Here is a 23,825-nt window from a genome sequence, read left to right as displayed (position 1 = left end):
ACGACAGTCGTGTTTGTTTCTCTTTAGTCTCCGTATTTCGCGCCGTTTTCTTTGTGAATGCATTTTCGTGTTTCGCTCTTGCCTTACTGCACAGGCAGCGCCAGACAGCGCAGCTGTGCGCACGTGCGTTGCGCTCCTTCCCTCGCTGCGTGTGCCCGGGAACGATGGATGACGTTCTCTAAAACAGACGGCAGCAGACGCACGAAGATTTGTGGCAGAGCATCGCTAAGTTATAGCTGGCCGGATGTCGGCGTGGATGACTACGTTCGTGGGGAGAGAACATTGCAGAGCCGTGTTCTGACGGAACCGTTGTACGCAAAGTGCGAGCAGCACCCAACCGCTAGGAGTCTGATTAATGCGGCCGACCTGACTCCAGCTGTCGTGGACGCTAGAACCACGGTCTGTCATACCCCGCATATATTTGGCAGCAATGCATGGTGTCGGCGAGGAGGACATGACCGCCCTAGAGAGCTTGGAAAGTGCCGCGGTAGGTTCTGCTTCAAACAAGTAAGCGCGCTTGAAGCAGTTTTTACGAAATTAGAGTCACTCTTCGCGGACTTAATAATTCTGGCTGCAAAAGGGGAAGCCCACTTACTACGAACACCGGATACAAAGAACGTAGTCCGTCTGACCGTCAGGTCCGTTATGAGTGGGCTCGACATTATTTGTTTTTTAATTTCCTCTTCTTTTTTCTAGAATTTCACATTTTGCTTTGGCGTAGTCTTTTTTCAGTGCCCAGTTTCACTTTTCGAGAGCTGTTGTTTCTGCGTTTCAATTTCAGCCTACGCAAAGTCAAGACTCTCGGTAAAATTTTTTAGCTCATTGTGAAGCTCTCGTATATCTTCGTGCGTATCCTTCGAATGACGTGCGAGCAGTTTTCATTTTCTGCTGAAGATCCTCCTTCATCTGAGCGAACTGTTGTCTTATCTCTTCTTTTATGCGTGCTAGTTACTTCACCATCAGAGCCTGACTTCTCCCAGCGAACAAGAGCATACACAACTGTTAAAAGCTTGGCAGTGGCGACGAGTTAAACTGAATACAGGTTCAGAAAGACAGTGCTTGCACTAACCTGCAGAAAAGCAAGCAGCATTCAGAGGAGGCTCGTTCTGGGTCGTCACCAATTCGAAGCTAGGCTGCCGGTGGTCGCTGGCGGCTTTTGTAGCTCTGGTTCAGTGACGTCACATCTGATGCTAGATTCCGGTTGTCAGCGCTGCGACTATTATTCTTGCACCGTGGCTGCGACACACCCCCTCGTCTTTGATGGTGGTTTTTCTCCCTTGCTTGTGTTGGCACGTGTGGGGCGTTCGTCTAGCGGAAGGTGGTGGAAGCTAGTACAATGTGCAGAAGAGCAAGCGGTAATCAGGCGACGCTCGTTCGGTGTCGTCGCCAGTGTCAAGGAGCGTTTATGTAATGCTCTAAATATTTATAGGGAGTGTTATGACAACAACAAGGCCGCTACAGTACAGAATTTAGGAAAATTGCTTATGTCGTAGAAAATCCTAGCGGTATTCATGCTTAAATCTCCTGACAAAATTAATTCTTCATGACTGGCACTAACCAAAACTCAGTAAGCGTCAAGAAAATACAATAAATTCAGCACGTTTCCTTTTGGAAGACGCTATAAATATAAAAAAAGATTGCCGGGGACACTTGAGCTCCGCCTAAAGGGTATGACGCGATAGCTATGGGTTAATTCCCATATATGCAGAAGTTAATGCTCTATTTAACATTCGTAGATCCACGGGAGTCCTTCTCATACCCCTCCTGACGCTGTGGTGCAGCGGTTAAGCGATGCGCCAGTGCCCTGCGGTGGCCAGTGCTGCCAGCGTTGGGCCTTGTGCGGCCTATAGGTTACTCCTCCAGAGCGGCCAATCATTAATTTAACTGCCACCTGCCACAGCAGGCAGTTTGCTCACAATCCTGTGGGCAGGTTGTGATGACGCCGCAAGGTCACGTGGCCCATGTGGCCCACCTCCCTCCTAGGTTGTACACTGGGCACCACCTGCCAGAGTCATCATGCACGTGATATTTTGCTCACAACGCCGACACCGACAATTCCGCCACCAAATTTTCTGGACAACGGGGCTTTTATGTCTATCGCGTTAAAATTTCGGCACGTCTTCGCTCCTGTGAATCCTGTACAGGCGTAGAACTGCAGGGAAGAGACATCTTGCGCAAGATAGTCGGCAAACGCAGATAAAGAAAAATTGACAACGTTTATACTATGATGCGTGAGTCGCAAAACTCGGCGAGAGCAAGCTCTAACGTTGCTTGTTTTTTTTTTTTGTTTTATACATCTCTGCCTCTTTCATCGCTTACTTCACAGATATGGTCTAGAGTGACTCCAATGCAATCCACGTAACCACCCACTACAAGACGTAAGATTGCTATGAAAGGGAGGGAACGATTTGAGAGATTGTGAAATGGGAAGATAAGGGATTGCGCAACCTTATAACTGCTTCTTATAAAGGGTTCACCGCAAGTGCGCTACGCAAGGGAAATGTATTCCAGAGGACAGCCAGGGGAGGATGAAGGGAAGGGGCTAGGAAATGGCAAAGAGAAGGAAATGGCTCCGTCTGCTCCACGCACCACACACACAACCTCCACCGCGAAGCAGCACCGCGGCTGGAGGGATCCATTCAGCAGCGGCCGGGCGGCGAAAGCGTGGCAATCCGTTGGGCCGTGCATCGGTGCGCCCCCCGGCACGGGCAGCGTCTAATTCGATACACGTATCTTCAATATAATCTTGCGATACAGTTTGTGCATCAGTACTAGGTGTCGCTTGCCAAAAATGAAAGGATGCATTTTTTCATTTTTAGTGTGCCGTGTATTTGAACCATACTCGATGTTAAAAACAAGACGCGTGTCGCAGATTTCGAGGCTCCTGTGAGCCAGACTTTGGGCCGAAGCGGCGCTCGCTCAGGTGGTAGAGCTGTGGATACAGGGGAAAATTGGGATGAAACAATACCAGCTCTTACAAAAAAGACAGTTGAATTTCTAGTGTCATGTTCTTGCTTTCCTTGTGACGCATTAGAGCGTCACTACGAAGTCGTATTCATGTCTTTCAACAAGAAAAACTCAGCAGAGACTCTTTTGCAGTAACACACGAGGTTTCCTTGTGTAGTCAGCGATCAGCCACTCAAGTGACTTTTCTTGCCTATATAGCCACCATGCAGTAGTACACCGCAAAAGGTTCAAATGTGATTTCACATGGACTTACGCCATTGCACATTAACAACCCTTGTATTCTTTCATGCATTCCTTTGTGGTGCGCACAAAGCAAAGCATCAAAAAGTAGAGCAAGAACGGAGAGCATTGAGGAGTGGCTGCATCCTTTTCGCGCAATGCTGGCAGTCTGGAAAGAGGCGCAGCATTGCCCCGTAAATATTTCTTGAAAAAAAAAGCTCTACGCTTATGGACTTCTGTTCATATATTTCCCGACAAATTTCGCTCTTTTTTGTTTTTGTTTCTCAGATGAGTGGTGGCTACCTCTCATCTTTTTAAAGGCTGGCCTCGGGCTAGCTGGTAATCCACTCTTGACAACAACGCGCGCAGAAAACGATGAGGACCAAGACGAGGAAAGACATACAAGCGCTTCTCTGCGTCTTTCCTCGTCTTCGTCACCGTCGTTTTCTGCGCGCGTTATTTTCATGATTCTAATCTTTATCCGGCGGTTTTTGTCGGCAAAGTACAATGGTATAGGCTCGAATGCACTTCGGTACAGCGCTGTGTACAACTAATAAATACTGAAGGCTCGATCAAGAGCAACCCCGTGTATAGTGCGTCAAGCAGCGCTATCTTCGAACAGCAGTGTAAAAAATGGACAGACGATTACGACCAGTGGCGTAGCCAGAAATTTTGTTCGAGGGGGGCTCATGCTGCTGCGCGTCCTCCACCTTATAGAATTTGTAGAGGGATCAAATACGTTAATTATAATTACATTGCCATTGCCCATGCTATTGCGTATTAGATGCTGCAAACGATTTCTTGAATGCTACGCACTGTCAACACAAGTAAAATATGTATTTTTCATATTCGTATGCCCCACAAACTCATTCATATTCGTATGCCCCAAAAACCGTGGCAGAAATAACTAATATCAATGCTTCCATCTTTTTGTCCATTTTGTAACTAAAGAAAATGTCTCATGAATTTTATAACTATATCAGTTGGAAACCAGCAAAGTAGTGCATGTCCCTGATATGAATAATCAAGTTGAGGACCAATATTGTAACGAATATTTGTCATTCAATAACCATGCTTACAATTTTGTACATGCGCAACGGCCGGAAAAATACCTCAGTGACGCTGTCCTTCGTTCGAATGTATTGCGCAGGCACTGCTCTGATCGGTCGAGTACTGTAAGCAATCGCACCGAAATCATAGTCGCGACAGAGAGCGCATATTGAAAGCAGGAGTTCTGCAAAATATGCATTACAAATGCGGAGATAGAATGGAATATCACAAATACGAATACACAGCTTGAGAAAGGGCAAAAAGCGTCGCTGGAAACAAAGTTCTCCGCATGTATACACAAAACATGGCAAAATTTTATTAAATATACGTACATACTGTAATGAATCTACATGCCTAAGTTAAAGTTGCTCTATATATGCTATGTCAAACAAGCCAAATAAACATGTTACGCAATCACAGATAGTAACCTTTACGCATAGAAAGACAGGCTATCGTGCATGAATAAAGCTATGATCGCAGTAATCGTGATATGTATTTGGGCCACGCTGTGGTCGCGACAGCACCATATGGATAGAATAATCGAGGAAGGATGCAGAAATCAATACGAAAATATCTATTTTAGCTGCCTGCAAAGCAGCAGCAATCATTCTGCACCGAAAATAAAGGAGGGTATCGGTCTGGTTGAAAAAAAGAAGTAAAAGCAGGTAGCTAAAAAAGGAAAGAAAAGGACAAACGAAAGCCACAGATGATGCGACAAGTTGAACTACCCAATATCCGAGAGTGTTTGTTGGGAAACGCCATTTGGGCTGGGCTTTCAATGAGTAAGGTCGGTCAAATTAGTTTTTGATGTCCTCGTAATTTTCGCATTCGCATGACAACATTGATCATGATGCTAACTGTTACATTAAAGGCAAAATTTCTTGGGTTTTAAACGCTAATGAATACTCATACGTTTTCCTAATTTCGCGTTTATAGACCCGAAGAAACAGATCTTTTTACTTGCATTGGTTTTGCTGCTTCGCTATGTAAAGGGCAAAGTTTATGAGAAATTTATATCCATAAAATTTCGGAATTGAAATTCATGCACTCCGTAGATTCCCGTGTTCGCAATGTTCGCGCCGAAATGTGTTTTCTTGCGTGAAAAAGACATTTTAGGCCAAATCGAGCATGATTACCAGTGCCGGTGGTTGTTTTGGTCGGCGGTGCATAACAGTACGAAAAAATTTCGAGGGTGGCTGAAGCCCCATAAGCCACCCCGCTGGCTACGCCCCTGATTACGACAGTCTCTAATGCGAAATTTTAGCGCAGCTCTTCTCCATACGCCACCTACCGCATCTGGCAGGGGGTCTTTCGCGCTCCTACTGCCTGCCAGCACGCCACCTGTGACGTGTGTTACGCCGACAATTGCGCCGCTACCGACTACGACGCGGAACTCAGGAAGAGCGCCTGAGAGCTGCGCTCTGAAAGGAACGCCGAATAAAAAAAAGTGACGAAAATGGGGTCATCCTACTTGAAAGTTAAAAAAAAAATGACAACTCATGTTTCTTATATTTTCTGTTCTGAAATTTTTTCCACGGTCTTTTGCATGGTACGCTGATTGCTTGACTGTCGATTGTCATTCACCTCATGAGTCTGTATATTGTTTGAAGTTTTATCTGGATGTATAAAAAGTGTGTCGCTGCCATGCTCGCATTATTGCAGTAGTTTTGCCTCAGAGCAACGTCATTTAACAAGGATTCCTCAGCACCACCTCGTGTCAGTGGCGGTTCAAAGACCAAACGCAGCGTTTTCAAAGGTTATAGTAGCGCACCAGTCGTCCATCCCATAACAGTTCACCCCGGCAGCACGGCCTTCCTCTGCGCTGTGGTGTCTGCGGGAGACATGTGTGCGCCTTACAATTCCGGACATAACGATAAAAATCGAACTTATCGACACCGGCCATGAAACAGTTGACACTCTACCTACTCCACGCCGCATATAGTGACTGCACTCATGTGTATACAGATGGTTCGGTATCAGCTGCAAGTTCAACCTACGCCGTGGTCATTCCTGCGAGACATACCAGTATTAACCAGAAAACTTCGCATCGGACAACCTCCACCGAGTCAGAATTGGCCGCTTTTCGTGCGGCCGTGCAGTACATCGGTCCACAAACTCCCCACAAATGGGCTGTGTTCTGAGACTCAAAAGCAGGCCTACAATGTCTTAATTCTGCTTTACGCCAAGGCTATCACGACCAACTGCTAGGTGAATTACATCTTCAACACCAGGCGCCGGGAGAGGGTCATAACATCGTCTTCCAGTGGATACTGGGACACTGTGGCATTGTCGGAAACGACGCAGCTGACACTGCAGCTCGATCGGCTCACGGCAGTGCCAACATTGCCCAGATACCGTTGACAAGAGCCGACACAGCAAGGCATCTGCGAATGCTTGGCCGAAATGAGATTTTAGCGTCATGGTCTTCTCCTGGAAACTCCGCATGACGCCTGCAGCGCCTAGACCCCTTACTCCGGCTCAGTCCTCCGTCCGGCCTCCCCGCTGCGATGCTACGCTGTTGTGTCGCCTGTGGTGGGGGTGGCGTTCACAAATGCCTACTCCCATTTAATCGCAATGGCAGACTCTCCTGCCTGAGAGATCTGTGGGTTCGACGAAACTACAGAACACCTACTTTGTAACTGCCCTCGGCTTCAGTGTGAACGTGCCCTCCTGGCTGCAATACTCCGCCGATCATATCCTCGGCACCTTTCTGAAGCCAAGATTCTAGGTCCTTGGAGTAAGCCTTCATCACAGAGGATAGCTTTGAAGGCACTTTTCAAGTACTTAAAGGACTCAGGACTGAGCGCAAGGTTGTGGACTATCAGTGTGTGCCTTGAGTACCCTGCCAGTAATGGCCAACGGACATGTCGAAACGTGGCCTCCATTTGCTCTCTCCTCTTTCTATCTCTCCCTCCGTTCCCCTTTCCACGTGTAGGGTAGCATACCCGGCGTTGCCTGTTAACCTCCCTGCCTTTCCGTTCGCCTTTCTCTCTCTCTCTCTTCCCTCGGAGCCCACGGTTCAACAAGAGAATGGAGCGCTAAGACAGTAAAACAAACAGCCGGCTTTCTGAGACTTGTAATTATCTAAGATGTTTGGTGCGGCCAATGCGCTGCACGTCAATACTCAGAATATGCGGCACGGCCAACAAGTCTCAATGGACCTTCTAAACAACGTCATTCTTTCCCATATTCTGCGAAAACAGGTACACCCAATAACCCCCTCGCTTCAGACATGCAGGCGTGCAAGCTATGTAAAGGACACTTGCTCATGCAAAAGCTAGGTTGCAATAAGTGCAACAATAACAACAGCACTGATGCTAAAAACTGCCTCCAATTCTGGTGATAGTCGCTGCCGCTCTCCTGAATTACGTTCGGGGCAGCGTCCGACTGTCGCGCCACGCCTTCAATCGCCCCGTCCTACATGAGGCATCCGTCCCCGTATTCCGATCGCCGGCGCCGGTGTTCCGGGCCGGGGCGTTCTGTGGTCGGGCGCGTCCGAGAGGCGCCCTCTCGTTATTTTATTAATTTATTTCTTTTTATATTTTCTTTTTGCTTTGCTTATGTATATTAGTTTGTTTTGTTTTTCCTTTTCCTTTCTTTTTCTTCCTGTGGCACCTGTGGTTTCTCATGGGGGCCCTTCAGGCCACACGAGGTGGATACCTTCTGCGTCCGCCCCTCTGAAGACCACATGCCGCGATGTGTGTGTTTGTGTGCGCGTGCGTGTTCATGCGTGCTTGCGCGTGTGCGCGCGCCTTTGTGCGGGTGGGTAAGGGGTTATTTTGTTTTCATCCCTTATTTTTTTGAGGGCAGGACAACTTGCACTCTTCTGCTTCTCTGTTTCCTTGCATTTCTGTGCCTCTTTTTCTCGTCTTTCCAGACCACTCCAGCCATTCACCTCCTGCCCTTATTTGCCCTGCCTTCCTGTTCACAACGTCACCATCATTTTTTTCAATTTATTTTTTTGTCCTCTACCTTCTTTTTTTTTTTTTTTTTGGGGGGGGGGGGCACCTCCATCTCTCGTTAAACGTTTATGTCACCAATAAAACAGCTCGTGCGGGGATTTTTTATCCCTCTGTGGTCGTTGCGCCCTTAGGACGATGTTTCAGTTACCGTGCCCTCCACTTTATTTTTTCCATGGGCTTTTTCCACGAAATTTGAATTTTTGGCCGACTGTGCCCTGTTTATTTATCTTTGATTGGTTTAAGCCTGTTGATGCCTTGCAGGTGCAGGCTACTTCTCATTCCGCTTTATTTTTGCTGTTACTTTCCTGTATTGGGCGTGGAATGAGACTTCCATTTGGGCTGCCCTGCACAGAAGAAGAGGGATGAGGGGATTGAAAAGGGAAAAAGAGGTGGGCGAGGGGAACAGTCACAATTGGTCCCTCAAGCCAGTCGCTCGAAGGAAGCTGAACAGCGCCTTGTAGGCCTTTAAGGCAGTCGATTACCACGGCCCGAACGTGTTAGGAAGGGTGAGGATAGAGGTGGTCCATGGCGCAACGCAGCCTACGTCCTTCGGCCGCCAAAGCAAGGCACTCACGCAGGAGATGTGCAATTGTCTCTTCGCAGCCGCATCCTTCAGGAAAACAACAGTTTATAAAAAAATAATACACGGTACCAGATATAAATTTTATCCGTTTATGGATTCACAAATACCCTTCCGTAACGACCAGACAGAGACTGCTTTAAAAGTGGCAACATTTCACACTTTCGGGACGCGCGAAGTGTTCCTTCGTCATGCGTTCTCTGTTGAGTTCGAGCACAAGTCCTCGCGTTTGGTCTTCTCGGCGTTCGCGTTTCTCCGAGTGTGATTGTTCTGGTGCGTCTAGTTTGGTCGTCGCGTGAATAACGATGAACAGCACGCATGCATTCCAGCAGTGGCATAATCTAGGCGTATCATGGGCATGACTGACAGTTTTTTTTTCTCTTCCCCCTCGATTATTTCTCGTTTGCGTTCGCACGAGGCAGCCGGTCGATGGTCCCGCATATTTCCTGGTTTCTTCTTTGCACGAAGTTACATGGCTACATATGCATTGCATTCAAGAAGCGTTTGGACGCACTTAACGGCGTCTTCGGACCGCGCGTCCTGCAAACGGCGACTGCGGCGAACACAAGCAGCATCCGCGCTTTGCACGCTCGGAAAGTACAAGGCGGAGACCAGGCAAGCATTTATTCATTGTCAACATAGCACTTGTTCTCAGAATGAGAGTACGGACATACCTTTCTCGTTGAGAACATGCTCGGCATTTCTCAAAACGGTTCGTGGTTAAACAATTGTGTTACCAACAGTAAATGTTCGTTGCGTTCTTCGAACCGAAGGTGCCTCGTCGCAGACTGTGTATTAACTATGTCTGACATCAGCAGGAATTGCGGGGAGGTAAACTGGTGGTCTATGTACCGCAGTTTACATATTTACAACAGATTGAACAGCGATCACAACAACTTCGAACTGGCTACAGGGAAAATCTTCCTCCAAGCTGAGGGGGATCGCAAGAAGAAAGACAAAATAGCCAGGGCGGACATCAAGAATGCGCTTGGACTCCACTCCATGGAGTCCACTGAGCGCCTTCCGCTAGGTATGCATAACACGCTGGATGAGCTACTCGAGGCTCACCAGGGCGCCAAATCATACCACTGTCAACTACCAAAGTTGGTAGAGGAGTTCTTCAGGATCCTCAAGTAATGCTACCGCCCACAACAGAAGACAGAGAAGACATTCCCAAGGACTGTAGAAATAAACTTAAATCGATACCAAACAACTTGCATCCGGAACACAATCAAGGTAGAAGAGAAACCAGAGCTAGGGCTGTAGAGAAGCTCTAGGCAGCAAATAGGACGTATACTATGTAGACGTGGCGGGCCCTACGCGCGAGGACATCTGCATCGTCGTGGTCATACAGGAGGGAAAGCAAGTGTGCAGACTCTCAGTGAATACTAATAATTACACGAGTAAGTGCCGATAGCGCTGGCTGGCTGAGGCTCACAATATATCTGAGCCTCAGTAGGCAGGAGTTCCCAGAGCCCGCCACTTTGAAGGCTGCCAACGGGGTCACTCCTGAGCCCCGCGGTTTTAAAACGTATAGGCCTGACTTTTTCGGGGTACTGCAAATTCTGTGACACGTGGGTGGACGTATCCCATGTGGTATGGGCCTGCCAGAAAATTCCCGAGATAGAATAAGTCAGCCAAGGAGAGAAAGCTAGGCGGTGACCCTGTCCGACTGCTCGGGCATGGAGTCCCCGAGGGCTCTGGTTTAAAGAGCGCGGGTGGTGGCTACGATCAATGGTGTCCCGAAAGAAGGACTACCACCCAAGCAATGGAGGGGTCAAACCCTCCACCCTCCCCTAAAACCCGTCCCAGTGCACCAAAAAAAAAAACGTTTGCCGCCGCCATTTCTGCATAGCCGAAAATGCAAGGCATATACTAAACCTAGCTCAGAACAACTTTCCAGGCTCCGGGACCCGGTTTTAAAGACCTAGGAGCCCTGCCCACATTTTGCATCGACCAATCATGGCAAGTTCACCACAAGATTGGTTTCCAAACCGCATGGCACGCTATCCAATTTCAGTAAGGTTCACAACCATGTCCCTAAAATACATGGTGCAAAAGGAACATCAAATTCAACTAAAAGTTCTGATATCCCGAGAAGGAGCCACAAAATCATTGGCCCAGTGGGTTACGTGCCACGCCTAACCAATTCCGTCGTGTTACACAATCTCTCCCCACTACGGTAGAAAAAAGGAAAACACATCAAATCACTTGCACGTGCGCACCGGTTTCCCGAACACTCGAGACTCTATTGTCTCCCGGAATTCGGTCAGCGGTAGAAATCAACCGGGCCCTTACTGTCTTTCAACAAACGGCGGCATCCGTGCTATGCGGCGGCATATTCTTGTGCAAACTTTTTTCCCGAGAACTGTTTATGTTAAGTGTTTTCGGGTCTCAGCCAGCCGCACAGTCGCCGACATTTCGTTCCTGCAGGTTATTGGCCCTCGTCAAGAGCGAGCGCCTCGCCCCGTTCCGTGTGGCAATGTTTACTCCTCAAGAAATCTGCCGATCTTCCCAATGAGACTACCGTTGCAAGGTGCACCAAATCTTGAGGGAACACCGAGGACGACGCTATCACTTTTTTTTTAGTAAAATCAGATATTTAAGCATTTTGTGGCTTTGTTGCCGCTTGTCCTGCAGCAAAGGCGCGTTTATTGCTAAGAGATTAGGACTTGAAAAACTTTTCTCCAGCCGCTATGATTCAAACTCAGGACTCTCTCATGATGAAATAGGAGGACAGTGACGTAAAGAGGCGGAAACGGAAATAAGGACTCCGTGATTGCTGCGGCGAACGCTGCGCTCCCGCCTAGCAGCAGCCGAAATAACTACTGCCGGCTGAACGTTGAATGCCTCTGTCAACCGTCGTCGCTTCGTTTACGTTTACACCAACGTTACGATGATCCCGTTCCCAATTCCGACAAAGTTCTCGCAAATAACTGCGACCTGCACTTCGGCGACCTCAATCCCATACAGCGTGCGATGCTTCTGAGGGCTGAGGCGGCGTATCTGGCAAGGAAGTCCTAGGGACGAGGACTCAGCAGCGTCGCTGTCACCGCAGAGCTACCGTCGCGACTGATGTTTAGCGACTGGCGCCTGCGGGCGTATTTAAATTCTGTCATAATAGTCCTCGTAGGGCTGGTTATGGAGCCGAGCGTCTTGGTTCGTTGTTGAAGCGAACACGCCGAGTGGTGTGTTTGCTAACGTGGAGGCGCGTCGAGCATTGGCTATACACAGCTCTTCCCTCGTCGCAGTTGCGTGCCGTTGCCCGAACTTCGTCCGAGGAGCACTCAGAGCGACATTTGGAGGTCCTCTGCTTCACCGCCGTTGTAAAACGAGGCGCATAACGAAACCATTCGGGCACGCAGAACGCATAGCCGCGAAGCACCCCAAAACATACCGAAACTGAACTGACGGCTTGTAACGCCGCCAATTGCAGGCTTTCTTTGACTTCTAACGTTGTCTTTTTTCCGTCTCGCTCGTATAATAAAAATGCACTTGTGGTTTCAAAATATAACTTATGTACTTCAGTATCGATCAAACACGCGACCTTCATGCACATTTTGTCTGTCTCAGTGATCTACGATGCTTGTCCTGGGGAGTTTGCAACAAGGGAGTTAAAAAAGAAAAAGACGGCTTCCCAAAGGAAAGAGTTCTACTGTGTAATATGCGAGGATAATTTGCTTATGTAAACTGAACACACACCGGGGCTTTCAGTCTCTCTCAAGATTTTGTCAAGGCGCGCACTTTTATTCTTCGGTCAGTAAAATCCCCGCCCTGTCCTTTTTTTGAAAAGCAGGTCGCCGGATAAAAAAAAAATTATCAAGGATTGCGGCACATTGACAGCAGTATTATGAACATACTTGTGCGTGTGTGTTTTTTTCTCTATTTTTGTCATGTACAGAAATCTGCGTTCTGGCGACGTCTGCGCGAATTAAGCCCATTAGATGTGTACAGAACATCACTGGAAGTGATAAACAATATCACCTCCCTTCGGAGAGCACAAATTGTAAATCTAAGAGCATGTGAGACTGGGTACCTTGGTTTTCATTTTAGCACCAGGCAGCTGCTGACTGTTTCAAACGCACAAGACTGCGATATATTTAGCAGCTACATGTTTGCGGCACCAAACTGCGTAGTTGTGGCCTGTTGTTACTGTTTTTTTTTGCTAGTTAGCATGTTTCTCGTTAGACGTTGGCAGACTAAATAATGGTCACAGATAAAATTCTGTTTATGATACTTTGCACAGGCGTAAGGCTCTTTTAAGCGAACAAGCGCTTTCAATTCTTTAATTTAAGGTTTCAAATGCCGTCGACTCTAATCTACTCGATTTTGTCGACAGTCAACTGTGAGAAAAAAATTAAGGACTTCAATGCGTGCAGCGGTAACAAGAGTATTTTGTACTCACTCTTACTTGTGCCACTAAGACGGCTGTGAGCAGCACTACGTGACAAAAAGCACTTGTACACGTATAAGAGTCGAGCGCTGTGGCGTCAGGCCTGGCCCGTCGCACTTTGGCAAGAGCACAGTCGAAATGGAAATCGATTCTTCACCTGACTCAGGAGGCGACGTCTCACGCGTTCTCAGATTTACGAAGACCCGAAATGCCTTTACGAGCGAGCCCCCAAGGAATGCTAACTGCCTATGCATACGGGTCCTATACCCCGTGGCTAGGGCGCGTTCGCCTCTCCTTTTGTTTATTTGCGGCGACGCGACATTTTCCACGAAAAGAGCCGCCAGAAAGCGAACGGTGACACGTCGGGGAACTGAGACCGAAGTCGCAAACGCGTGCATAAGGTGCTGTTTAGGTGAGCGATTTTGCTGCAGGACTCTGCGGGCGCGAGAGCACATTGAAGTGCGGAAATTCTGGCTTGTATACGGTCGTGTCGGTTCACCGTGCTTTAACCCTATAACGTGTCATGTGTTAGACAGACCGTAGAAACGTGAATAATTTTCATTTGTGCTCGCAGAGTTCTTATGAATGGCTAACGTTACTGCAGAAACAGCCTTTTTGAATCGATTTAACGTAGCGGGTCAAACTGTGAGCTGCAAGAGATTGAAATAGAAGTGGCTTTTCATTTACAGGCAACAATACAGGTACATGCCTCCTGGCGGCCCAAGCCTTATAGGCTCGAAAGCCCATTTGCGCCACACTTAGCCCATTTGTACCACTTACAGCCTGCAGCAACAGTACTATTTTTTATGAGTTTCAAACACGAACGTGGTTACAGTAGAAAAAAAAATTCCAAGAACGATTACGATACTCCCAACGAGAAATTTGAGCGCAGCTCTGTCGGTGTCTCCGGCTATGTAGGCTCATTCTTTTGCTTTGCTGCGTCATTGGTACGGCTGGGAAGGATATTAGTTCGATAGTGGGGTTATTTTATGAAGATGACAATGTGCAATTGCACAGCGCGAGAGAATGTGCATTTTAGTTTGATAGTGGTATTACTTTATGAAGACGACAAAGTGGCACAAACAAAGTGCGATAAGGTGCATTGTAGTACGATAGAAATATTAGTTGAAGAAGAAGACGATGTGCAATGTACAGAGCGATAGTGTGCTACGGTTTAACACGAGGTGTGGTCGGCTGCGGCGATAGCTGAGTGCTCTCGCGCAGTGGCATGCGAAGCTGACCTGTTAGCGCCACTGCGGTTTCGAATCCAAGTAATGTTTATTTTCATCTATTTATTTAAGGTTTGGCTAGGTTACGCCGACTACGGCGACGCGGCTCAGCCCCCGAAAGGCGCTTAAGAGCAGCAACACAATACAAGTACATTTTCAGTTTTTTTTTTTAGGAATGAGGTTGCAGATACGTCCATGTGCGCGTTAGAAAAGAAACGTCCTGTAGCGCGTTAGAAAAGCAAATAACAAGATTAGGATGACATTAAAACAATATAACCACGTATAAAATATTTACTGATACATGTAGTTTGTTCATTGTTCTGAAAATATATTTCAGTACAACAGGAATTCTTGATATTTTCCTTCGAAAGCTCTAAACAGCTGGCTGAAATCAAGATAACATTTGTGTAGGTTAAGCAGTTTAGCTTCTTTTTTACCCTGTTTGCGATAATTACTTCTCAATTTTTTTACCTTTCTATATAGGATTTCTAATCTCGTGTCTCGCGGAGTTATGGTGGACGTCACCGGCAACGGGGTGGTGGCAGCTGCCACCATGCTCAAATATTTTCTTTATATTTATTTCACTGTCTCATAAATTGGTTCGAAAATTCGCCATTTTCTATAAATACGTTTTCATTCTACACCTTTAACCTTATGTCACCTTTCTGCTATTGAGCCACCAATCTTACAATCGCTTTTTGCTAACTTCCACCGCAGATTTGTTTACATGACCATCGTTATCTCTAAACCCTATAGCTTCAGGGAGAGCGACTTTGCCTGCATCGACATCCGGATTGATGCCATCACATTCCTGTAGGAAGTGTTCGATTGTTTCTACAGATTTACCACACACAGAACATGTGTCATATTCTTCGTTAAATTTCTTTTTATAGCTGCTTGTCCTAAGACATTCTGATTAGCTTCAAGGATTAGGGCACTGCTTCTTGAGTTATCATAGAACGATTCCTTTCTGATCCGCCCTTTCCAGTATCGATATAGTTCTACACTATGCTTCTTTTTTATTGAACTAATCCAGTATTTCCCTTCCGCGTCTTTTACTTGTCGTTTATCGGTCTTTCTCAGTCCTTGCGTCCTGCATACGTAATGGTTAGTTTCCTAGTTCTTCTCCGCCATTGTGAGTCAACGCTCATTCTGTATAGGTATTTAAATACCTTAGCTGCCCACCTGTTGTCTTCCAGATTCCTCAGGGGCTCTTCATATAATATTTTACTCTGAGATTCCCGTGCTTCGAACATTGCCCAGCCCATATTCCCCTGTACTTCCTCGTGTGCGGTTTTGCCGTGGGCACCCAGTTATAATATTCCAACAGCTCTCTGATTTACTACTAATCTCGACTGAACTGCTGCACTTAAGTATTTCATATTTGTTTGCTGAAAACAAGGGAGAACAAGTTGGATTACCAACTTGCCCATGCTTCAGTTCACATTTCTTGTACCACCTAATGCCCCATGTTTCATTATCTCGGCATCTGTTCGCCCTTTTGGCCCGGCAGACTGTTCGTACTTTTTCTTGTATATCTGTCCTCCATTTACCCATACTCCGAGATATTTGTATTCAGCCACTCTGGATATTTCGTGAGCTTGTATTGTAAGCATCTAATCAGTTGCATCGTTTAAAATCATCACACCTGACTTAGTAGCGCTAAAACTGTTGTGGCGCTCCACAACAATTAAGCAAAGTTTGCAAATCTTCCTGGCTATGTGCCAACAGTACAATATTGGCTGCATTCATTAAACCTGGGATCCGTTGCTCAGCGACGTTTCCGCCTAATATGTACGACAGATTATAACCTAGATTACTTTCTTGTCATATTACTCTTCCATCGATAGCTAGCGCCACGGTTGCCGCTGCGGCGCAAACTTGAACTTTTGCCATCACCAGCGGCGCGGCGCACTCGGCTGGCTGGCTAGCCCGCAAACTACCAAACTTGGCTCTACACAATAATATCTGGGCCGCGCAAAACCCAGCAAAGGCATGCCGGCCTCCGGAGAGATATCAGACATCCTCCACATGGTTTGGAACTGCCCCGAGCAACGCAAAACGCACAGTTTATAGGAACTCAGCCATAAGCAGTAGGAGGCGAAGCTGGCTCACACAGAGCTCCCCCTTCAGCGCCAGCTGATTGGTCAGGCCTGGATGGCCGTATTCGCCAATGGTTTCCCGGACCTGAGTGAACCACTCGCGTAATTACTCTATATATTATTAAAGTTTATTCTCTCTCTCTCGGCTGGCCGCTCCTACGGGAGATCCAGCGGCCGTACCTCTACAACTCCTCCGTCCTTTACACTTCTAGTTCTCCCACAAAGAGTAATTGGCGCACTAAACTCACCTGTCGAAGAAGATTACCGTGCACACGTATACCTGTCAGCGAACACCAACTCATCCGTTGGTTGTCAGAGATGTTGGGATATTTACGACCGGAAGCGCTGTAAATTCCATTCGTTTTGAACGACCCTGGAACCAGCGTGTCGTCGACCGAACCATCTGGAAATGTTATTTCCCGACAAGCGGTGGCGAAGCTGCTAAGCTGCCCTGTTGCTGAGTGCGAGTTCGCTGCTTTCACCCGAGCCGCGATGCCCGTTCTGGATGGAGACGAGACGCGAAAACGGAACGCTACGGGATCGACAAACTTCTTAGTCCAAGTGTAGCTTTCTCCCCTAAAATTTCGAGTCAAGGTAACAAGGAAAAAAAAGAAAATTGCGATATGGCAGGTTTTATTTTGTCACGAGTTTTTATGGTTTTCGCCATGTCACTGCTCTTCAAGGTCTGCTCAAAAAATAAAGTAACCCTGTTTGTCGCCTCATTAACGGCTAATGCTGAATTATGAGCATTAGGAGCCCGGCTATGTCCACTGAAAGACAACGCTCTCTTGCGTATTTCTCTAATTAACCCTGTTTTGTACCAACTGCGGCCACCTCATCCCCACCAACTTCCTGATCTCATCCGTTCACCCGACTCTCGCTGCCCCGTGCGTAACTTGCTTTCTCTTCGTGGCCACTCTGTTACCCTCAACCTTTTTCAGTTTCCAGTTGCCTTGCCTTCGCATTTCGTGCCTGAATTCCTTAATTTCATCTATGATATTGTTGTCACCTTTTTTACTCAGCCCCTCTGTCCTATTTCTCCGTGATAACTTTACCACTTTCATTATTCTTTGAATAAGCTTCAGCGTTTTCCGCTACTTAATTCCAATCTTCTTCGCTAGCCTCCTAGTTTTTGCACCTTAGGTGGATACTGGCACGACAGAGCTATTGCAACTTGCTTATCGAGGGATACTGGTGCGTTGTCTCGCTGTTCATGACATGAGAGCACCTGCAAAATGCACACCAACCCTTTATTATTATTCTAGCAACTTGACTACTATGTTGTAATATGCGGTCACTAGTTAGATGTATTCCCTTGCCACTGTCATTATAACAGTGTGCATCGCAAATTGTCCGCCTCTCCAGACTGCTGTTTATTAATTTATTTTCTTTATATTAATTTTTGTCCAACCGTACTGCTCACAGTGTCCGGTTCCTCAATCGTGCGCCACTCTCCTAAATTACTAAGCAGGGCAAAATATCATCAGCAAATTGGGGGTTGCTATTGTGCTCGCCACATCTATCCCAAGCTCCTCCCAATTCCGCTCCTTAATGCCTCTTGCAAGCAAGCGATAATGATAATCGGAGAGATTTTGCCTCATTGCCTCGCACCATTCTGACTGGTATTTGACCACGTTTCTTGCCGAAAGCAAAAGCCGGGGTGCAGTCCCTGTAGATATTTTCTGGCACCTTCACATAAACCTCTCCTGTTTCATTAAAGTTCTCCTCCTCCTCATTCACATAAGCCTCTTCTGGTTATGCAATCCTTATGTGACTATTCAATGGAACGTTCTTCGTAGTCTAGGAAGGCTATAATCTGCGAAAAAAGCGAGCCCCTGAATAAATCCAATGTAATTAACAACTACTGGAAATTGGGCACGTAGGTAACGGAGATCCATGCAGTGAGGAGTGGCCCAAACCAAGACGACGGGTAAAGGACAGTGACAGGCACCACAGGAGGTCACTTCCGACTGAAGGATTCCCAGAGGACCAAGGCGAACGTCACGCAGTCCTCATGCCATGAAGTCCAATGTAAATGAGGAACAGCTTCGTTGGTAGCGCCTAGTGAAGCACCTCACGAGTATTCTGGCGTCTTACAACAGTTATGCGTGTTCTCGTCTAGTAGCTATCAAAATGAAAGTAAAAGCCCCACCAGTGAAGTGGCCTCACAGCACAAATATTAGAAAGAAAATACTACCGTACCTTATACGAATTCCTTATGGCGTCTTTTTATTCATCTTTGCCTTTTTTTTATCCTCGCGCTATACTAATTCAGCTTTTTGGGCATACTGTATATCGTAACTCTGTGCAGTAAGCGGTTCCCTGGAAAGGCTAGGCCATCTTTTACTTTCTTGCATTCGTATATACGAAGCGGAACGTTGGCCTTGCGGTTCCACGGTTCCTTTCAACAGTCTTCCTCTTATCTCTCACCGGCTGTCGCATGTTTAAGGCTTTGTTTGCCCGTGTCTGGCAAGCGTGAACTGCCAGAAAGGGGTGATATAAGGGGCGGTCTGCGCGACAAGACTCGCTTCTTACAAAGGAAGCGGCAGCGAGGAACGAGAAAAACACAAGGACAGCGGCGTTTCTTTGGCAATACAATGTCGAGAAAGGTTGCTACACATGGCCTCCCCTTTCTCATGGAGCTTGACTCATGGCGGTGATGTTGCCATTGTTGCAGAGACATCGTGGCACGTGTCTTAAGGCCTCCAAGCTGGGTGTTTTCAAAGCGCTAAAAAAATGAAACAAAGCATGTTCGTGATCAAGTGCATGAGTTTCAATTCCTTGTCATAACCCCCTTCCCACCAGCATTACTTTTTTTAATGCAGCGTCCGTGTTCGTTCTTCTGTTCTCGACAACAAACGAAAGATGATGCTAGTGTCTGACAGTTGGCGGGGTCGCTGTTAAACCCCTTTGTTGCTATACGTACTTAGGGCCGGTTTTTTTGACAGCAGACAGCTGGAGGTACTTCATAAAGTCATCTCCCAAATGACATTAAACTTAAATTTACGTATGCATCTACGTAAAATCCTCCGGCTATTTGTCTATTATAGCCCCAGATTTTGCTCAAATCAAAGCAGAAATACAAATCTCTCGATCTTCGTACGGTGAATTGGCCTCAAACGCAAAATATTTCCTTACTGAGTCTTAAATATATATCGTTATACAACCGGATCGTATGTATTGGAGACTGCTGGTAACGCTGAAGCCGAACCAGGTTTTACGACATGCATGTGAAATGATACTTCAGTAAAACTTCTTTTTGTGCTAATTGGTGCATTTTGAACCAAGGAAAAGGTGCAGCGCAAAAGCATGCAACCACACAAGAAGAAAGGACAAGACACAAGTCCTTCTTGTCTGGTTGCATGCTTTTGCGCTGCACATTTTCCTTGGTTCAAAATGTGAAATGAATTGGAAAGGGCCGCGTGTGAACTGCTTCCAATTCAATGTGTAGCCATGGAGACACAACGGGGAGTATATTTCGGTGAAGAAAACGCTCGCTCATTGCTGTACTCGTGTGCGCCGCCATATGGCTACAGAAGAGAATCGCAAGCGCTCTTACCATTTGAGCAGTGCAAGAGAAATTAGTTTTGGCTCGGGCCTCGAATCCGAGAAAGTTGATCCACCAATTAAGCAAACGAGGATGTCTAGTGGCTGTCAGCTAAAAGGCCCGTTAGCGATAACACGAGAGCAGCCAAATGGGTACAAACGGTGCAGTGGGTACAAATGGGTACAAATTCCGAGCAAGATACGTATATTCTATTTGTCGCAATAGACTGCTATCGAAGAATGCAGCAAGAAGCTTGATTTCACGTAAAACTGAAAAAATCAGGGTTGCTGGCAATAGCCCACGCCACTAGCCAGCCCAACGACGGCGATTAGAGTATGCCAATTACAAAAATTCCAGGGTTCGCTTAGCATCTCGGCGCGAACTTCAGATTATTAAGGTCACCATGAACTATGTACCTCTCCCCCAGCCTAAACTTTTTTGTAATTTTTATTAGCGTATAATAAATTGGAGCGCTAATCGTATTATGGATAACGAGTTAGTTACATAGTTGGTAGCTAACAGCTAACTATCTGTCTAACTTACAAACTGACACCGAACTAAAATAGAGAGACCGATGCCTTTCTTTAAAAAAGACACTAAAAGAGAATACTAAGTGCAGGTTAGACTGATCGGTTAGCGTCACGAGATAGAAAATGTTATTTTTACCGGAAACAAAGGATTTATATGAGCAAATCAGCTGCGTAAAAGCGAAGTACATGTGGCGCCACCACAAGCAGATCCCTGCAACTGCGGCTGTGACGTGTCTACTGCGCTTTTCCGCAGACCGCTATTTCGCCGTCAAGGGGCAATCACCGTCGAAGTGCAATGAAAGCATCGGGGCGAGCGCAGCCAAGAAGGAGAAGAATCCCTTAATTAAAGCAGCGCAAAACACATTACGGAGATCAAGACAAGATGAAAAAACAAGCGTTGTATCTTTCGCATGGAATACCGTGCAGCCAGGCTGCTTGTGACCGTAGTAGGCTAGAAGCCACGAACCGCACGCTCTCAACAGCATTCATGCTCTATTGTGCTTGCTAGATGTCTGGTGAAGCGGTTTCGCTTTCACTTCGGCCGTATGACCAGCTCCTTAGTGCAGGCTGCCGACGGTCTCAAATTGCAAAGTGTCTGTTTTTTTTTTTTAGTGCGTGCTCATGCAGAAACGCACAACCATGCAAGTTTTCAACGTGTGAAGCGCGATGAGAGTGCGCGGTGTTCCATGTTTTCTGCGCAGTAAAAAGGCAGAGGCGCTTCGAGATATGCTGAAAAAATTATGCAAAGTACGTATGCATGCACCAGCAACTCTCATTTGGCCCATTAAACAAAAAACGTTTCCCAGCGCAGGTCATTATGCATGCAGTACGTGAGGCGCTGTCAGGCAAGGCTAGATTTTAGCGCTTTTTATTCCAATACTTGTTGTCTACGGCGAAGTTCAAGCTTATAGTTGTGATATGTAGCTAAATTTGTATTAACGGTACATGCGCTACCACGAGAAGAACCTCCAGCCAGCTGATACGTGTTCGTCAAGATTATGCGCATGCAGACTGCAGTTGAGCGGAACGTAGCCAGGTCCATTTCGCCTTACAACCCACAGGTAGCAATTCACGAACCATACCAGAGTCAGTCACAAGGCTCGTCTGTGATCGTACTTGCTGCGTAGGTATTCAACAAACACGACATAACCGACAGCTGGGTGCGCCTTTTTATGAGCACGTGACGCGAAATTTTCCATTCAAGTGCGGTGTTGAATGAAATACGTCCGAGCACGACTGCCGCTCGCATGCTTTGCAGAATATTTCCAAGCTTACGCGTACACTTCACGGCAACGCACACAGCACTTAAGGCCACAGGCTCGTGTCGTCGCCGATGTGTACGTGCTGGGCGCGAAAAGCAGTTTTTTCTGCCGTCCGCGGCAAGCCTCGGTAACTCAAGCAGTTACTGTCCCAGCCAGAAAGCCTATTTCTACCGTACTCACGCAGTACAACCAGACGCAGATGCTTGCGATACAGCGGAAAGCATCTCCCCTTCTGTGGGCGGGGCTTTAACAACTGACTCGTCAGAGGAGTTCCAGTTTTTGGCCGACTTTCCTGTTTTTCGAACTGGCGCCTCCGATTGGTCGGTGAGCTCCATAACAAACGAGTCGTAGAAATGACGTAACTGTGCTCATTTTTCCCGGGCGGTTTAAATGTGAAAGGGTTTTGCGACTTCAATTTTTCGAATTTCTCAACAACGCAGCCACCTTTCCGCACCGAGAAAACGCCGGTAGTGTTCCTGAGCAATGATCCATCCGCCTTGGCTAGTTTCGTATTTCTCTTTAGTATCTTTTTAAAGCACACAGTTTGCTATTTGTAGTGGGAATTATTTACGCACCTTGCCACCCGCTTCATTTTTGCGTCATGCTACGAGGGGTGTTTTATTTCCTTATCTCTCACAACGAAAAATATAAATGCGTGCGTCAACAATGGCAGGCGAAAACTTAAACAACGCCTAGCAAGGACAAGGAAAAGAAGCGAACGCAGTGCACATGGTACTGTATCATGAAAAAAGAAACGTCGGAAACTCCTATGTTAACCATTAGCAACATATTTTTTACTCAATTCGACATGCACCATTTCGCTATGCGCACACTTTATATTTTTTCTTTCTTAACTTTTTGTGTGGTTTCCCGGATCTTCTCCCGATAGTACTTTAGGTGCAATAATTTACCTTGCCTCCTTACATGTGATAATGACTTTTGAGCCATGTTGCGACCTTATATTCACATTTTAGATTATGTTTCACTCAATTTCAATTCCGTGCGACGTCACGAAACTGTAGACCAATGAGGAATTTTGTAGTGGAGTAATTGTTGTGGAGTGTGGGAATTACCGCGCGTGGTCATGTGGAAGTGACGTCAAGACTCTTTCGACCAATCCGGATTTTCGTCACAGGACCTCGGTATTTGCTCAGACCGTCCACTCTAACAATAATGTGTTAGAAAGGATGGTAATATGGCGGCTGCCACAATGACCACAAAAAAATCAGGTCCATCAAAACGCGTTGTTTTTCTCGAGGCATGGAAAGACGCGGGATTATTAAAATATTATGCAAATATGCTTGCAGAGAAAGGGGCGAAAAACGCTGGAATATCCACTATTTAAGTAAGCATACAGGGAGTTCCACCTTCGAAACGGAAAATACAGTACCTATATCATCGGTTTACTCTGCGCATTGCAGGCGCATACCTAGCGAGGTGCTGGAAGCGTTAAGAAAATACATCTACTTCGGGCAGGTAGTGACCGTTGATCCGGATCATGGGAGGGGAAATAACTAGACGGATAACAATGGGGTGGAGCGCATATGGCAGGTTCTCTCAGATCATGAATAGCAGGTTACCAATATCTCTCAACAGGAAAGTATTACAGCAGGTGTATCTTACCAGTACTCACCCATGGGGCAGAAATTTGGAGGCTAACGAAAAGGGTTCAGCTTAAGTTAAGGACAACGCAGCGAGCTATGGAAAGAAAAATGATAAGTGTGACGTTAAGTGGCCGCAAGCGGGCAGAGTGGGTGAGGGAACAAACGTGGGTTAATGACATCCTAGTCAATATCAAGAGGAAGAAATGGGCTTGGGCAGGGCATGTACTGCGAAGGCAAGATAACCGCTGGTCTTTATGGGTAACGGAGCGAATTCCAAGAGAAGGCAAGCGTAGCGGGGGGCGGCAGAAAGTTAGGTGGGAGGATGAGATTGAGAAGTTCGCGGAGATACGATGGCCGCAGCTGGCAAAGGACAGGGTTAA

General features: G+C 46.7%; 1 protein-coding gene across 6 annotated transcripts in view; it reads right to left on the bottom strand.

The window, feature by feature from the left end:
- The window catches only part of LOC144120451 (scoloptoxin SSD14-like), a 136,106-nt gene that overhangs the window by 86,159 nt on the left and 26,122 nt on the right, over positions 1-23,825 (bottom strand). The window contains exon 1 of one of the 6 annotated variants that reach the window (XM_077652856.1): positions 1,070-2,932. The exons of the other annotated variants lie outside the window; for them this stretch is intronic. The gene's annotated coding sequence lies outside the window, so the exon portion shown is untranslated. Of the gene's footprint in view, positions 1-1,069; positions 2,933-23,825 lie in introns of those variants that run through there. 6 annotated transcript variants of the gene reach the window in all.

The sequence above is a fragment of the Amblyomma americanum genome, chromosome 2 (genome assembly GCF_052857255.1).
Source record: "Amblyomma americanum isolate KBUSLIRL-KWMA chromosome 2, ASM5285725v1, whole genome shotgun sequence".
Classification (NCBI taxonomy): Eukaryota; Metazoa; Arthropoda; class Arachnida; order Ixodida; family Ixodidae; genus Amblyomma; species Amblyomma americanum.
The sequence above is the reverse complement of the archived record's forward strand: the minus strand, read 5'-3'. Positions and strand labels throughout refer to the sequence as shown.